Source organism: Schistocerca piceifrons, chromosome 5, assembly GCF_021461385.2.
Source record: "Schistocerca piceifrons isolate TAMUIC-IGC-003096 chromosome 5, iqSchPice1.1, whole genome shotgun sequence".
NCBI classification, from domain to species: domain Eukaryota; kingdom Metazoa; phylum Arthropoda; class Insecta; order Orthoptera; family Acrididae; genus Schistocerca; species Schistocerca piceifrons.
The window spans coordinates 162,585,432-162,601,629 of NC_060142.1; the positions used below are offsets into that span (position 1 = coordinate 162,585,432).

Below are 16,198 nucleotides of genomic sequence, written 5' to 3' on the forward strand. Positions count from 1 at the left end.
GTGATGATTCATTTTGGTTACTGGTTAGCAGGGTTAATTATTGTGGAGGTTTGGAAACAGCAGTGTTTATAATTTCATGTGCATGTAGTTAACAGTGTTTCCCATATTGTGTTGTGACTAAAATGTTCAGCCTAGATCTGAATCTACTGATAGATTTGTTTCTGGACCCCCTTGCTAATAGCTGAGCCAGATTTAAATTTCATATTACAATAACAGTACTGAAGAAGTGCAACATTCATTCTTATAACTTGTGTGCACCACAGTAAGCAAATAGGTATCACATGTCCCATTTAAGACAAATAGTACAAAAAACAGTGAATGCTCCTTGAGAATACCAGTAATAATCTGGACAAGTGACATACTTACCTGAAAAACATTTAAAGGACAGTGTTACGGTGTTTCCCAATAATTAAATTGATAAAAGAACCTCATGTTCAAGTTATTAGTATTCCACCGTAAGTAAGTCATCTACTTGCAATCATCTTTACCTTGCCGCTTTGTTATACAGATAGGAAGTGAGACGTTTGTTAACAAAACGTTTTAATATTCCTCCTGAGTTTTTCATGCCATACCACTAGTTTATTGCTTGCTAAAGTGTATTACCGCCTCGTGTTCTACAAGCAAATACATTATTTCAGTATCAAGTAAAGTAGGTATCAATAGTGAACTTCCTTTATGGGCAGTGCTAGTACTTGGTACAACTTTGCCAAATTAGGCCAGCGACCGTTATCGTTCAACGTAATTACAGTTTACTTTATAACTTACAGAATCTTCTTTCGAATCCCGTTTGTTTCGGTATTATTTCCTTTCAGCAGTTATGTTTACAGATACGAAAAATAGTACGATACCTTATTCATAACATACAGTCACGGCCAAAATTAAAGTCTTTTCACAGGAGTAACAAAATCGGTATATTGCTAATTTAGTAAGAGCCGGTGGCGTTACACTCGTTTTGCTTTCCCGTGACAGGACTGTTGTGACTTGGCAAGACAGCCAAGACACTATGAGATAGCCGAAAGGCACGCGTTTAAGCTCACGCAGGCTGGCGTGAGGTCTGGAACATTTAAAGGAGTTGAGTCTAGTAAATAAAGTACGTAGCTTCTGGAATACTCAACTTTAATCCATAATTGGTGAACATCGTTCGTGACGGTACATGTATCACAAGATAAATAGCAAATCATAATGGCGCCTTGCTACGTCGTAGCAAATGACGTAGCTGAAGGCTATGCTAACTATCGTCTCGGCAAATGAGAACGTAATTTGTCAGTGAACCATCGCTAGCGAAGTCGGCTGTACAACAAGGGCGAGTGCTAGGAAGTCACCGAGCGAGGTGGCGCAGTGGTTAGCACACTGGACTCGCATTCCGGAGGACGACGGTTCAATCCCGTCTCCGGCCATCCTGATTTAGGTTTTCCGTGATTTCCCTAAATCGCTTCAGGCAAATGCCGGGATGGTTCCTTTGAAAGGGCACGGCCGATTTCATTCCCCATCCTTCCCTCACCCGAGCTTGCGCTCCGTCTCTAATGACCTCGTTGTCGACGGGACGTTAAACACTAATCTCCTCCTCCTCCTCCTCCTCCTCCTGCTGCTAGGAAGTCCCTCTAGACCTGCCGTGTGGCGGCGCTCGGTCTGCAATCACTGATAGTGGCGACACGCGGGTCCGACGTATACTACCGGACCGCGGCCATTTTAAAGGCTACCACCTAGCAAGTGTGGTGTCTGGCGGTGACACCACAAGGATTATTATTTTTTTTCTTTTCTAGTACTGTTAGGGAAGAGTGTTATAACGTCAACCCGCCAACACTTGTGGGATACGAGACGTTGGCCATCTCTTCTCTCGGTCGAATTGCAACCACTTTGGATGTTTCGTGGACTCACAACCGCATAGGGGGGTGGAGGGGAATTTCATACCACAAAGGTTACAGGCTCTAACTGCACCAACAGGAGACTTTAACTATACTGAATTCCGAAAGTAACTAATTTTGTTCTGAAATCTTAATCACCCCCCCCCATGGACCATGGACCTTGCCGTTGGTGGGGAGGCTTGTGTACCTCAGCGATACAGATGGCCGCACCGTAGGTGCAACCACAACGGAGGGGTATCTGTTGAGAGGCCAGACAAACGTGTGGTTCCTGAAGAGGGGCAGCAGCCTTTTCAGTAGTTGCAGGGGCAACAATCTGGATGATTGACTGATCTCGCCTTGTAACACTAACCAAAACGGCCTTGCTGTGCTGGTACTGCGAACGACTGAAAGCAAGGGGAAACTACAGCCGTAATTTTTCCCGAGGGCATGCAGCTTTACTATATGGTTAAATGATGATGGCGTCCTCTTGGGTAAAATATTCCGGAGGTAAAATAGTCCCCCTCTAGGATCTCCGGGTGGGGACTACTCAAGAGGACGTCGTTACCAGGAGAAGAAGCTTGCACAGGATAGAGTAGCATGGAGAGCTGCATCAAACCAGTCTCAGAACTGAAGACCAAAACAACAACAACAATATTAATCATTTGTGTACTGACATGCACCTATGCACGGCGTTAAGTTCACTTCAGTTAAACATGTATTTCCCGGTGCAACAAGTTTCGCTAACGTTAACGTACTTGGAGATCACTGGACATAGGTACTGCTACAGCTCTGCCCCAGAGCGCCTTGCTTGTGAGAAAGTTGCTGAGTTGCCACTGGCCGAAGCGCCAGTGTTTCTCTGCGAGTGTTGATTGCTTGTTTATTCAAAGCAAACGCTACAGGTAGCACTTAAGTTGTAAATTTATTCACACAACCGGTATCGATTCTGATACGTATTATTCCCAAGCGTTTTAAGTGCTTACGCTGGTAAAAGCTAGGTTGCAAAACAAAATATATAAAATCAGATGAAATGCATCATTTTCAACTGTCACTACTATAACCGGTTAAGATAACCGATATTTTTTTGTAACTGAATCGAAGCACGTTGTATGAATAAAAAAACAACTTAATTGCTAACAAGAGCATTCTATTTCAATAAACATCTATCCAGAACTCTTCCTCAATTGTGTATTACGCATTAGTTTGACTTATTCGTTTTCATGCAGCTTCCATAAGCCCCATACAGCTAACTAATCTCGCCAAATGTCACAAACGTAACGTTGAAAAGTCAGCAAAGTTCTGGAGTTTTTCATAGAGGACGGCAAACGAGGTATTGCTTATTAAATATTAAACTCAGAATAAAGCATTACTGAAGTAGCAAACGTACTAATTGGATTAATGTGCTATATCGTATAGTAGGGGAAGGTTGCTATCGATGGGCCGGCTAGATTTCTCTGTGGATATTGATAACAGGCCGATACCACGCGTCATTAAGTGTACCTAGTGTTGCCAAAGATTCGCTATCTTAGTCATAAGTCGTTCCACGAGCACACAAAGCAATACTCAAAAACGGCAGAATTTGCACTATGTTCTTGTAATTTCATTCGACATTTCAACTTTTAGCTACCTTCATTTCGAATACGTGTTATTCATTTTCAACTTACAAAAAAGGTTCCTAAAATAAAAAATAAAAATGTAGTGACATTTATTTATATCTGTACTATTTAAAGACTGTTACACTGTAGTCCATTCACGGAAAATGCCTGGCCGAATTAAGGAAACCAGTTGCCTGGACTGGGCCGATGACATGTTTTTACTGGGTGATCAAAAAGTCAGAATAATTTTGAAAACTTAATAAACCACGGAATAATGTAGATAGAGAGGTAAAAATTGACACACATGCTTGGAATGACATGGGGTTTTATTAGAACAAAAAAAAATTATCAAAGTTCAAAAAATTTCCGACAGATGGCGCTTGACAGCAAAACGCATGACAATCGTGTATAAAACTTCGACCAGAAATAGACTGGCCCTGACGTCATTTTCGTGGCTCCAACATCTCTTGGCTAAAGCCACGTGAATGTGGCAAAACATGGTTGTTTCGTGTTGCGCTTAAGGCTGTACTCAGCGTTTTGTCGGGGGAAATGGCATTACATTTCACGTGTGTTTCTATGATAGTGCAGATGCGTTTATTGAAATCTGCTGAAGTGACTTTTATATGTTTTTTACACTTGAAATAGAGTATCACGTAAATTAAAGTGTTGAAAGTGATGCCTGTAAAGTCAGACTCATATTACATTTTGGAAAGTATCTGTGATAATTCGGTTACAGAAGTAAGTATAACTGTTTCTCGTTCCTACTCATAGATTCCCTAAGGGTGAAAACCGAAGGCAGCTTTGGATACCGGCCCTGAAACGGAAAAACTTTAAGCCATCTGCACATACGCGCCTTTTTGTATATACAAGTGAGATTATAATAAGGTAAGAGCACCTATAGTCGACACATGAAGAGAATTTTTTTCTACCTTCTAATACTATTAAATAAATGTAGGCTCCAAAATTATTTTCTGAAACTTCAAAGTCTCACCTTTCATCTAAAATATCATTTTTTTCTTTAACTGATAGTTTAAACTTTTGTAAAAATAGTAGGAACTGAACCTTTGAAGTGCACCTAAAATTGATACTCTAAAATGGACCTGCTCCTAAAGTCGACAATTTTGGCACCTATAGTTGACATAATTCCCATATCCCATTTTCTTTTATAAGTGACTAGAGCTCAAAACGCGGGGAATCCAATATTTAAAGTTTTGACATGAGTCCACTCTTACTGTTTAAAAGAATTTTAACGGCATTTTATTTTAATTGATAGTTTATAGTAATTTCGTCCCGCTTCCCACCAGAGGGGCGTTCGATGTATTTGTTAGATTATATAAATGGTACTGTGAACAAATCCAGATCAAATGTAATTCTGACATAATTTTTCGCAAATAAAAAAGTAATTTTTGTTGGAAGCGTTTGGCAGTCAATTGAGAAATGTGGGTAAAATACGATACAAACATAGGATGGCAGACCGCTGATTTGAAATCCTGCCACGCTTTGCCAGCAGTCACGTGGTTTATGTTGGAGCCACACCAGCCGTATAGCTTCTGCACAGCAAGGCCAGTCTACTAGTATCTATGGTCGAAGGTATAAAAGGAGCTGTAATGAAAGAGAGAATCACAATCCAAGCCAAGGCACGCTCCCGACTCAGTCTCCTCAAGCTCCTCTCTGGCCGTACGTGGGGTCTGGACCCCTCCACCATCCTCCACACCTATAAGTCCCTCATCCGCCCTATCCTTTGTTATGCCCATCCGGCTTGGATCTCCGCCCCCCCCTACCTTTTATAAATCCCTCCAAATCCTTGAACGTCATGCTCTCCGCCTCGCCTATCGCATCCGTCTCCCCTCCCCCACGCGGATCCTGTACAATCTCATCCCCTTCCCCCACCTCCTCCTTTTCCTTGAAAGGATACGGATCCTGTACACCTCCCGCAAACTGGATCCTCCTCACCCGCTCATCTCCCTGATCCTCTCCCACCCCCGCCCGCTGCCGTGCCTGTATTCGCACGTCCCACCCGGTCTCCATCTCTCCACCCTCCTTACCCTCTCCCAAGGTGGCTTCCGCCAGCTCCCCCTCCCTGATGATGTCCTCCTCCCCTCCATCTAACCCCTCCTATCAGCTTTGACCCTGCCCCACCCCCCACTTCCGGTGTCCTTTCCTTTAGGCACCCTCCCTCCCTTCTCTTCCCATCCCTTCTCTTTCCTTTTCCCCCGTCCCCTCTATCCACCCCTCTTCCCCCGGGCTTCCCCTCCCCCTTCCTCCCTCCCCCCTATCTCCCCTGCCCGTGGCATCTCTGCTCTCCCCTCTCGCTCTCCCACTCCCGTTCCTCCTCCTCCACCTCCTCTCTTGGCAGGTCCCCGGACTCGTCCACGCTCAGTGAACATTCGCGCGCCGGAGATCGTCGACATCTGTGTGTCGTGTGTGTGCCTCGATTTGTGTTTAGTGTTCTGTGACCGTCACGCATCAACTGTTCACGTGTGCCATCGCCGTCATCCGTGTTCTGTGCGCCATGTCACCAAGTGTTTCCTGTTTTTTCGAGTCCAGCGTGAACGGCTTCATGTTTATTGTTTTTTAAATCTCCTTTTTTTGCCCGCCGTTTTTACTGTAGTGTCTGTATCACCCGTATGTCTTGTTATTGTTCCGCTTAAGGCTGAAGAGCAGCGTACTATGCTGCTGACAGCCCGCCTGTATCAGGTGATGAAAATTACAATAAAGGAAAAAAAAAGAGAGAGAGAATCAGATGCGCTAGCAGTCGCAGCATGTTGACGTTACCTGAAAAGACGCTTTTAGGGAAGCTGTATTATCAGAATGGGGAATGTGCTAGTTCCGCGTTACGATCATGTCGCCATAGGAAGGGGATTCGAACGGGTAAAGATCCGTTGACAAATGCAGCTGTGGCGAGAATGATTTCGAAGTTCGAAGCCACGGGTTGTTTAGAAGATAGACGCTGTAGTGGTCGACCGAGCACAAGGCGTAATGCTGCTGAGACAGTTCAGGAAGAAATGGAGACTGTAGCGGGTTCGTCTATGCACGGGGAAGTCGCATGCTGTCGCATGTCGCACCGGCATTCCATACACTACTGTTGGGTTGGCACTTAGGCGTACCCTCCGATGCTATCCGTACAAAATCCACCGGCATCATGAACTGTTACCTGGCGATTTAGTGAAGCGGAGGTCATTTGCGGTGTGGGCGTTTCAAAAGATGGCGGAAGATGACGATTGGTTGAGTAACGTGTTGTGGACCGACGAAGCTCGTTTCACGCTCCGAGGGTCTGTCAACGCCCACAAATGCAGAACTTGAGCTACCGAAAATCCTAGAACTGTCGTGGAAACTTCACTGCACGACGAGAAAGTCACGGTATGGGTTGGATTTACCACATCCACCGTTATCGGGCCTTTTTTCTTCGAGGAAATGCGTGATTCTGGTTTTGTAACTGCTACCGTGACGGGTGAGAGGTACGCCGATATGTTACAAAATCGCATCGTCCCCAGCCTGGCTGATAAACACCTGCTGGAACGTACGATGTTTATGCAGGATGGCGCTCCACCCCATATTGCTAGACGCGTGAAAGATCTTTTGCGCGCGTCGTTTGGTGATGATCGTGTGCTCAGCCGCCACTGTCGTCATGCTTGGCCTCCCAGGTCCCCAGACCTCAGTCCGTGCGATTATTGGCTTTGGGGTTACTTGAAGTCGCAAGTGTATCGTGATCGACCGACATCTCTAGGGATGCTGAAAGACAACATCAGACGCCAATGCCTCACCATATCTCCGGACATGCTTTACAGTGCTGTTCACAACATTATTCCTCGACTACAGCTACTGAGCATTTCCTGTAAAGAGCATCATCTTTGCTTTGTCTTACTATGTTATGCTAATTATTGCTGTTCTGATCAGATGTCATTCCAAGCATGTGTGTCAATTTGTATCTCTCTATCTACATTATTCCGTGATTTATTCAGTTTTCAAATTTATACTGACTTTTTGATCACCCAGTATTTTTCAAATACTTCATTAACAGTGCTTGTTTATGTCTTGTGTGTCTTCTATAGTGAAACGCAAAATATAAGATTTAAGTTACACAGAAAATGAAATATTTTGTACAATAGCCGAGAATTTTATTCTTTCGGAGGCCAACTGACAGCAACCTTCCACCATTTAGTGCCGTTTATCCTTTTACGCTTAACGACATGTACCTAAACGATTCATGTTAGTTAAGGACTGTGTTCAGACATAGTTTGCAGTTTCGTAAAACAGGCTCCAACGCCATATTTCATAAAAGTACAATACACTGTACACATCACAAGTAATTGAACAACGGAACCGATAACATAGTTTTTTCGCATCCAAGCACCACGCTGCTCAACTAACATACAAGATTCAGAGGAGTTTTGTAAACACAAAGCCCACTTCAAACACATCACTGAAGTATGAGAAAATTTTTTTCGACAAATTTATATAAAATACCTAAAAACAGCGGTACGGGCTGTGGCTGCACGGATTCCGATTAGTCACTGTGAACGTGATGACCGATAGGGCTTCCATGGCAGCAGCTGCACAGGCTTAGGGTAATCGCAGCAGCGCTTCCCCTTGTTTTCTGCAATCGTGTAGCGTCTGCTCTGCTTGCTTTAGTTGTGTAGCCACTCCCTGACCACAAAGCCACCTGCGTTTATTAAAATTTTCTCGAGATATAATCTCAGTACATGAGAAGTGTGTGGTCTAACGTCTACATCATGGTTCAGCAGTGTATCGGACTGCAAATCCATAGGTTCGGGTTCCAATCCTCGATCGATCGTCGTATTCTTCTCCTCCATCATTAATCGTTTACCTCACCACTTAAAATGATTTTTATAATGTTCGTAGGACACTTTAAGCTATAGGTCCCCTTTAACTGGCTGAATAATAAAGTTCTCAGGTCAGAAGGAGGTAACGGTATACCGTCTGAAATATGACCATTCCTAGTAAACACGATGGTGTACAAAGCAAACTTCGGGTTTATGACAGCTACGTCTCTCACGAGGATTCCGTCTACAATGAGATGTAACAATATTGATATTCTAGTGAAAAAGTGTTGTAGGTGCCTATTTGAATACGCACAGAAAGCGATAAAGGATTATCAATAAAGATCAGAGTTACTACGGACTATTTCTCCCTAAACACGACATCATTTCAGTCTGTCGTTAAGACACAGGCTCCTGGTCTGCCGGTACGAGGGCGGATCAAATATAAACGGGATTTTATTTTTTCTTTAAATTCATTTATTGAAAAACTCAAGGCAATTATAATTTATTTTTCCACATAGTCTCCTGCTTTGGAAATGCATTTGTCCCAGCGTATGGGCAGCTTTTTGTTGCCCTCATCATAAAAAGAACTGGGTCGTGTCACCAGCCAGTTGCACACCAAGTCTTCCATACTCTCGTCATCTTCAACTCGTCGCCTTCCTAGAGCTTCTTTAAGCGGTCCAAATGAATGGAAATCGCAGGGCAATAAGTCCAGGCTGTAAGAAGGATGATCAAGTGTGGTCCAGTGCATTTCCCGTAGCTTGGAGACACAGCTGCAGTATGGGATCGCGCATTGTCGTGGAGAAGGATGACCTGTCGAATCGATTGGTCTCGCCTTCTGCGGCGCTATGCAACTCTCGCCTTGTTCAACAGTTTGCAGAAGTAAGCAGCATTGATTGTGCGTCGCTCATGCAAAAAATCAATCAGCAAAATGCCTCGCTAGTCGAAAAAAACGGTTGAAAGAACCTTGCCAACTGACAGTCGAGTCTTGGCCTTCCCTGGTGCTCCCTGTCCTCGTCCGCCACTCCTTACTGGCTTGTTTGGATTCTGGAGTGTAGTGGTCAAACCATGTTTCTTCGCAGGTGACGATCCGACTCAAAAATGCATTATCTTCTCCGCAAACCTTGCTGTAAGCCTATGACAGACATCCAAAAGTCTCAACTTCAGATTTTCAATCAAACGTTTAAGGACCCATCTGGAACACACTTTACGGAATTGATTGCTTGACAGTTCCCATAACGAATTCCGACTTTTTGTGCAATTTCTGATACTCTCGCCCGTCGATCGTCGTCAATAATGTCTTTAACCTTATGAATGTTTTTGTCTGTAATTCTGGTCCGAGGAAAGCGGTCGCGTTGCTGATTTTCCGCACGTTCTTGTCGTTCCTTGAACTTTTTATGCCAGGCAACCACACGCTTCCTTGATAATGCTCAGCTCAGACATATCTTTGGATCCCGTATTTGAATGGTTCTCAAGTCAGTTGGCAGTTGATGGTTGGACTGCTGACACATTATCTGCGTATCCAGTAATGCTGGCAACAGATGTGGAATGCATAGGGATCATATCAAACTGTATCGCATCAAAAACAGCCTGAAGATGACGCACTGAAGCGTTGAAACTCGTACCGACAAAATAAAATACACTACTGGCCATTAAAATTGCTACACCAAGAAGAAATGCAAATGATAAACGGGTATTCATTGGACAAATATATTATACTAGAACTGACATGTGATTACATTTTCAAGCAATTTGGGTGCATAGATCCTGAGAAATCAGTACCCAGAACAACCACCTATGGCCATAATAACGACCTTGATACGCCTGGGCATTGAGTCAAACACACCTTGGATGACGTGTACAGGTACAGCTGCCCATGCAGATTCAACACGATACCACAGCTCATCAAGAGTAGTGCCTGGCGCATTGTGACGAGCCAGTTGCTCGGCCACCATTGACCAGACGTTTTCAATTGGTGAGAGATGTGGAGAATGTGCTGGCCAGGGCAGCAGTCGAACATTTCCTGTATCCAGAAAGGCCCGTACAGGACCTGCAACATGCGGTCGTGCATTATCCTGCTGAAATGTAGGGTTTCGCAGGGATCGAATGAAGGGTAGAGCTGAAATGTAAAGTCCACTGCTCAAAGTGCCGTCAATGCGAACAAGAGGTGACCGAGACGTGTAACCAATGACACCCCATACCATCACGCCGGGAGATACGCTAGTATGCCGATGACGAATACACGCTTCCAATGTGCATTCACCGCGATGTCTCAAACACGGATGCGACCATCATGATGCTGTAAAAAGAACCTAGATTCATCCGAAAAAATGACGGATTGCCATTCGTGCACCCAGGTTCGTCGTTGAGTACATCATAGTGGGCGCAACTGACTGTGATGCAGCGTCAAGGGTAACCGCAGCCACGGCCTCCGAGCAGATAGCCCATGCTGCTGCAAATGTCTTAGAACTGTTCGTGCAGATGGTTATTGTCTTGCAAACGTCCCCATCTGTTGACTCAAGGATCGAGACGTGACTGCACGATCCGTTACAGCCATGCGGATAAGATGCCTGTCATCTCGACTGCTAGTGATACGAGGCCGTTGGGATCCAGCACGGCGTCCCGTATTACCCTCCTGAACCCACCGATTCCATATTCTGCTAACAGTCATTGGATCTCGACCAACGCGAGCAGCAATGTCGCGATACGATAAAAAGCAATCGCGATAGGCTACAATCCGACCTTTATCAAAGTCGGAAACGTGATAGTACGCATTTCTCCTCCTTGCACGAGGCATGCAACAACGTTTCATCAGGCAACGCCGGTCAACTGCTGTTTGTGTATGAGAAATCGGTTGGAAACTTTCCTCATGTCAGCACGTTGTAGGTGTCGGCACCGGCGCCAACCTTGTGTGAATGCTCTGACAAGCTAGTCATGTGCATATCACAGCATCTTCTTCCCGGCCGGCCGAAGTGGCCGTGCGGTTAAAGGCGCTGCAGTCTGGAACCGCAAGACTGCTACGGTCGCAGGTTCGAATCCTGCCTCGGGCATGGATGTTTGTGATGTCCTTAGGTTAGTTAGGTTTAACTAGTTCTAAGTTCTAGGGGACTAATGACCTCAGAAGTTGAGTTCCATAGTGCTCAGAGCCATTTGAACCATCTTTTTCCTGTCGGTTAAATTTCGCGTCTGTAGCACGGCATCTTCGTGGTGTAGCAATTTTAATGGCCAGTAGTGTAAAATCATAAGAACAGCTGTAGGTGTTTTTATTTACTTGTCACGATTGTAAACGGCCGTCGTCCCAGACGCCTCCTGCTAAAAGGATGGACATACAAAACCTCAATATAAAAGTGTCCACAATCGCTCACTTAAGTTCTTCACTACAAAAAATGTCTCCCTCCACTTGACTCCTATGGTGATCAAAGACTGTCCGCTTTTCCATTGGCTGAAGGTTGTCCCCATCACAAATACACCATTTTTAAGTTGTACAGACATGGTTTGACTCAGCTTAACCACTTCCCACACTAAACAAACATATTACACAAATATTTAAATAAAGAAATGTTATAAACATTCGTTCAGACTCAGGCCATCCTAATAATTGTAAATAACGGTTTATTTATAAATAAATAAGCCAGTAGTCTTGCGAAAGTGCGCTCACATTAAATGACAACTGATTTTCCGTAACTATTATTTAAACAATTATTTATGCCTGCTTGACAGAAACGTGCTTTGGCACCTTTTTTAATAGTGGTTTCACCTAACACAAGCGTCTGACCACTTGTTAAATTACCATGATTTTGTATTAGCAACTGTAACTAATATTTAAATAAAGTTTGTGGCAAAACAGTAGATTATTTATTAAGTAAATATGTTGAACATAGCCTACTCTTCAAACATGGGGTGACTAGAAAACCTGCTTGCTCGAATCAGAACACAACATTCAAACAAATCGTATTAATGAGTTTCATTACAACATCAGTAGATACGTGTTACGCAGATGTGTTGCAAGAAAGGGCGACATACACAATAAGCAATGTTCTTCAGTATAATCAATCCTATGTCCATGTTACATAAACAGTACAAGCAAAGTAACGAGCGTTGAGGCTTATATCTATGTCGCTAGTCTTGAAGCTACTCTTCAACTCGGGCGCGACCAGTCGGGCGCGCTCCTCTTCATGGGGGCCGTTGCTGTCTCGTTGTCGGCCTGGAGAGGGGTTGGTCAGCGTGCAATTGGCTGACGTCTTCTCATAGGCCTCTCTGCTCTCTCGTTCCCGACTGGCGTGCCGGCGATTGACTTTACGCCGTAACAAAATACACAAATATGACCAGATATGAGCTATTCATACTGCATTCATTTGTTGTATTATTGTGGACAATACGATGTGACAGACATTTAAAAAAGATACACGTATCAAAAAAAGTTTTGCATCACCCGGTTACCAGAACTCCTGAAGACAGATGTTGACTGTGGATATTGTATCACAGACACTGTCCCTTCGACTGTTCAGAGATGTCACTAAACCCGCCCAAAGATGTAAACAACCACGCATGAGCAGCGCCTATTAGACGGAGGGGGTCTGACAGTCGATCAGTTCCAGTCATTCAACCAGGAAGGAGGTACACGGCTCGTGTTGTCTGTAGTTCAATCATGCCTAGACGATCAATATCGCAGTTAGATCGCGTGCGCATTGTTACTTTGTGCCACGGAGAGCTCTCAACAAGTGAAGTGTCCAGGCGTCTCGGGGTGAACCAAAGCGATGTTGTTCGGACATGGAGGAGATACAGAGAGACAGGGACTGTCGACGACATGCCTCGCTCAGGTCACCCAAGGGCTACTACTGCAGTGGATGACCGCTACCTACGGATTATAGATCGGCAACGCCACCATGTTGAATAATGCTTTTCATGCAGACGCAGGCCTTCGTGTTACGACTCAAACTGTGCGTAATAGGCTGCATGATGCGCAACTTCATTCCCGACAACCATGGTGAGGACCATCTTTGCAACCACGGCACCATGCAGCGCGGTACAGATGGGCCTGACAACATGCCGAATGGACCGCTCAGTACTGGTATCACGTTCTCTTCACCGATGACTGTCGCATATGCCTTCAACCAGACAATCATCGGATACGTGTTTGGAGGCAACCCGGTCAGGCTGAACGCCTTAGACACAATGTCCAGCGAGTGCAGCAAGGTGGAGGTTCCTGCTCTTGTGCGGTGGCATCATGTGGGGCCGACGTACGCCGCTGGTGGTCATGGAAGTCTGTATGATAAAACTTCCTGGCAGATTAAAACTGTCTGCCGAACCGAGATTCGAAATCGGGACCTTTGCATTTCGCGGTCAAGTGCTCTACCGAATGAGCTACCCAAGCACGACCCACGACCAGTCCTCACATTTTTAATTCCACCGGTACCTCGTCTCCTACCTTCGAGTCTCGGTCCGGCACACAGTTTTAATCTGCCAGGAAGTTTCATATCAGCACACAATCGGCTACAGGGTGAAAATTTCATTCTGGAAACATCCCCCAGGCTGCGGCTAAGCCATCTCTCCGCAATATCCTTTCTTCCAGGAGTGCTAGTTCTGCAAGGTATGCAGAAGAGCTTCTGTGAAGTTTCGAAAGTAGGAGCCGAGGTACTGGCGGAATTAAAGCTGTGAGGACGAGTCGTGAGTCGTGCTTGGGTAGCTCAGTTGGTAGAGCACTTGCCCGCGAAAGGCAAAGGTCCCGAGCTCGAGTCTCGGTCCGGCACACAGTTTTAATCTGCCACGAAGTTTCATATCAGCGCACACTCCGCTGCAGGGAGAAAATTTCAGTCTAAATCTGTATGAAACGTGAATGCCATCCTACGGACGATAGTGCAACCATATCGGCAGGATATTGGCGGGGCATTCATCTGGATGGACGACATTTCGCGCCCCCACTGTGCACATCTTGTGAATGACTTTCTTCAGGATAACGACATCACTCGACTAGAGCGGCCAATATGTTCTCCAGCCATGAACCCTTTCGAACATGCCTGAGATAGATTGAAAAGGGTTGTTTATGGACGACGTGGCCCACCAACCACTCTGAGGGATCTACGCCGAATCGTCGTTGAGGAGTGGGGCAATCTGGACCAACAATGCCTTGATGAACTTGTGGATAGTATGACACGACGAATACAGGTCTGCATCAATGCAAGAGAACGTGCTACTGGGTATTGGTGGAGGTACCGGTGTCTACAGCAATCTGGACCACCACTTCTGAAAGTCTCGCTGTATGGTGGTACAACAGGCAATATGTGGTTTTCGAGAGCAACAGAAAGGGTTGATCTCTATTCCAATTTTCAATTTCTCGATACCGAGGTGATGCAAAACTTCTTTTGATGTGTGTATAACAGACGTTGTAAGCCAATAAATAAAATAAGATACAGACGTGCAGCTCTCAGGGATGACAGATATGCTGCAATGCTCTCATCTGAGATAGTGTTTGTTGAAATCCCATGTAGCTTTTAAAAGTTGTTAATTCAGAGGTTCATTGTGAAAATGTTTGGTCACCGTAAATATCAACTTCATTAGTTTTAAAGATACTGAAAATATTCAAATACCTTATGGGACTGCAGCTGGGTGACATCGTCGACAACTGCTGATATTTTGACAGCAGCACACCCGCAGGTTTTAACTTTAAAATATCAGTGTGTGCTCCTGTAGGAATATTGACAGTTGTCGACGATGTCACCTGGCTGCATTCCCATAAGTTATTTGAACATTGTACATTCTGGGAGAAACTAAGATCTCGCATTGAAAATACTGCTCTATCATTGCATATGTCACATTTTTATGAGATCGCCAATGTGTTCAGATGTGCTTCATTATTTGTCTGTGAAGTATTGTCGGATTTCGAAGAGCTGTCAGAAGCCATCTTGCAGGTCATCTCAGAGTCCACCATTGCTGTTGACATTCGGGAGGACGACGGTTCAATCCCGCGTCCGGCCATCCTGATTTAGGTTTTCCGTGATTTCCCTAAATCACTCCAGGCAAATGCCGGGATGGTTCCTCTGAAAGGGCACGGCCGACTTCCTTCCCCATCCTTCCCTAATCCGATGAGACCGATGACCACGCTGTCTGGTCTCCTTCCCCCAACAACCAACCAACCAACCAACCAACCAACTGCTGTTGAATTCCTCATTCTGCTAAATGAGTTCCCCCTTCTGAGATTTGCCCCATTTCCATCCATGCTGCTTGGCTTTGTACCTGCACTCGCCCGTACCGGTCACCTAACAGGATCGACCGTGCCCTGATTCTGGGTCCGTTAGCACTCAACTGTACAACAAATTCACCTTACCTCGTACAAAACCTAGGCAGCCGATTTGAACGCTAACATAGATGGAATGTTACAGCGGGATGACTCAAAGATGGATAGACTGGACTCGTTTAATGTTTTTGCATTTTCAAAAGCTCGATTTGTACTGCCCGTATTTTTTAGACAAAAGGTTAAGCAACCAGTATATGGGATTTTGGCAAACGTTAGCTGTACAGCAATCGGTGACCGGATACTCAACCGCATGAGCTGTGTGACGCTACCTAACGGTTTTCTGCTGAGTAGGAACTCTCTGCCGGCCACTGTGACCGAGAGGTTCTAGGCGCTACAGTCTGGAACCGCGCTGCTGCTACGGTCGCAGTTTCGAATCCTGCCTCGGGCATGGATGTGTGTGATGTCCTTAGTTTGGTTAGGTTTAAGTAGTTCAAGTTCTAGGGGACTGATGACCATAGATGTTAAGTCCCATAGTGCTCAGAGCCATTTGAACCATTTGAACAATCAACTCAAAATTGGTAGGATCGATAGATAATTGTAAGTAGAGCATTTTTCATCATCAAGTATGGCGTCCGGAAACGCATACATTTCCAGAAACTGGGGTAAGAAACTTTTACAACTGCCGGTTCTGTACCGACATGCAAAACGCTTTTCGCCGGCAGCGCCGATAGCGCAATGGCCAAGGTA

The 16,198-nt window shown here is 45.0% G+C and overlaps 1 non-coding gene across 1 annotated transcript; it reads left to right on the forward strand.

The window, feature by feature from the left end:
- Nucleotides 1–1,324: 1,324 nt before the first annotated feature.
- Nucleotides 1,325–1,397, forward strand: Trnaa-cgc. The gene has a single exon. It is a non-coding gene; the product is annotated as a tRNA-Ala (tRNA).
- Nucleotides 1,398–16,198: the final 14,801 nt, after the last annotated feature.